This window comes from Malania oleifera, chromosome 5 (genome assembly GCF_029873635.1).
Source record: "Malania oleifera isolate guangnan ecotype guangnan chromosome 5, ASM2987363v1, whole genome shotgun sequence".
In the NCBI taxonomy this organism is placed as follows: Eukaryota; Viridiplantae; Streptophyta; class Magnoliopsida; order Santalales; family Ximeniaceae; genus Malania; species Malania oleifera.
The window spans coordinates 54990994-54993609 of NC_080421.1; positions in this window are offsets into that span (position 1 = coordinate 54990994).

A 2616-nucleotide genomic window follows, 5' to 3' on the forward strand; every position below is an offset into this window, starting at 1 on the left:
CTTACTCTACTAACAAGGTAGCACTTAAGCCCCCTCTATATGCGAGCCTGATCTGCTCGCCTAACTGAATCACCTGAAAAATGTTAAAGTAATGGGATGAGACGACACTCAGTAAGATGAAATATGCTATTACTAGTGTGTGGCAAGTGAGTTATATTTCTGTAAAAATCTGATTTTGAATATCATGAATAACTGAATCTGAAAATACAGTTACAAATAATATAAATACCACCACCCTGATCCACGTTGCTTAACATATCTGTTTTTTTCTTAGGTTTTCTATTCATAATACTTCTAATATATATAAGTACATTCCCTGTTTCTGTAAAACTGTATATACATATAAAACTGGAAAACTTTCCTAGATGGATAATTGTATGTCATGATTTAACCCCTCATGATAGGGTTGTGCGGCCCATAAGCGGGATCTATCACTAGTTGACCTACCAGGATAAATCATTATACTCCGACAATCAGATCGGCCCCCTCAACCCATATCTGATGGGGAGCTTGTCCACAACATAGGTACGATCGACTTCTATATACCATATATTATCTGAATATGGGTTGCACTCTAAACTATATATAGCTACAGTACCGTGCTCTATAAACTATATCTGTAATGGTTCATCAAGGTCTTATACTATATAATACGTTTCTGTATATAACTATATGTTTTACCTTGATTCTGTAATAACTGTGTTAACCATGACGCTGAGATAAACTGTATCTATATTAACTGTATTTCTGAAATTAATTGTAAATTTATATGTCATGGTACTGCAAAACTGTATAATCATGGTATTCTGAAAATAGTGCAAAACATGTTCCCTGTCTGTATATTTTGTAAAAACAAGTTTCCATACTGTATCCACATTCTCATGCCACACAGTAATTTTAAACATCTTAAACATAATTAATAAACTATATAAATTCCTGCTCTGAATTATAATCTGGTAAAAATATACAATTTATTCTAAAATCACACTAAAATTATCTAGCATAGCATATTTCCCTTATCTGATTCCTGCGAAAATCCCCTATTGTGACAGGTCCTACACCCGTAGGATTTCCCACTCAACACCCTGAAAACCATATATCTCAGAATAAAATATCATTATTTCTACGTCTACTACATTTCCTAGAACTGTTGGAAAGCCTAATTTTGAGTAAAAGGTCTTACCTTGAATCTGGGATGAAATCTAACTCAGCCTCACCGACGATCCGCTCCGGCAGACTTGGGGAGAATTTTCCCACGAGCATCGTGGTGGCCTCAGATCATCGATCCGGTGAACAACGGGGCTGAAATCAAAGAGAGAAGAGAGAGGAATTGTAAGGAGGAGAGAGAAAGAGTTTTTGCTGATTTTTCTACGTAAAAATCTGAGGTTAGGGCTATTTATACTATGGGCTTCGTCGACAAGCCACGTCATCTTGTCGACGAGGTTAAGAAGGAGGTTCATTGGTGAATGCTATCTCCTTGTCGACGAAATTTAGAATTTGAAAAACAGCCCCTCGGTATCTTCTCGTTGACGAAACATGCCTTCGTCGACGAGACCTTTTTGTACCTTCATCGACGAATCTCCTATGTTTGTTGACGAGGACCTGATTAATTTTCTTGGGTTATTACAATTGGAGTTAATTCATATAGATATGTTTTGTCCAACTAAAGTGCAAAGTTTAGGAGGAAAACAATATGCATTCGTCATAGTTGATGACTACTCCAGGTTCACGTGGGTATTATTCTTAGCCCTCCAAAGATGAAGTGTGTAAAATGCTTACCAACTTGTGCAAGAAACTCCAAAATGAAAAGGTTTATAGTATTTTACACATAAGAAGTGATAGGGGTGAAGAGTTCAAAAATAAAGACATTGAAAACTTTGTGATGAAAATGAAATTTCGCACAAGTTTTTAGCACCACGAACACCTCAACAAAATGAAGTTGTTGAAAGAAAGAACAGATCCTTATAAGAAATGGCTAGGAGTATGCTAAATGAGCATAACCTACCCAAATATTTTTGGGCTGAAGCTGTAAATACCGCCTGTTATGTTATGAACAAAGTCTCCATTAGATCTAACCTAAATAAAACCCTTTACGAGCTTTGAAAAGGAAATAGACCAAATATTTCATACTTTCATGTATTTGGATGTAAGTGTTTTGTCCTTAATGATAAAGAGGGCCCGAGAAAATTCGATGCAAAATCAGATGAAGGGATCTTTCTAAAATATGCTCTGAATAGTAAAGCATTTAGAGTTTACAAAAAAAGAACATTATTTGTTGTAGAATCCATTCATGTTGCATTTGATGAAACCAACCTATTCTTTTATAAAAACATTAATAATGATGATCCAAAAGTAAAAAAGGTTTAGAAGACTTAGAAATTCATGATAGCAAAGAAGAGAGCATTAAAATTAAGAAACCATTTAATAATGACTCTCAAGAACAAGTTGAATTGTTAAAAGAATGGAAATTCGTGAAGAACCACCCTAAGGACCAAATCATTGGTGAACCATCATGAGGGGTGTCAACTCGTTCTTTACTTAAGAACCTATGTGATCATTGTGTGTTACTATCACAAAAGGAACCTAGGAACATTAATGATGCAATCAACAATGATT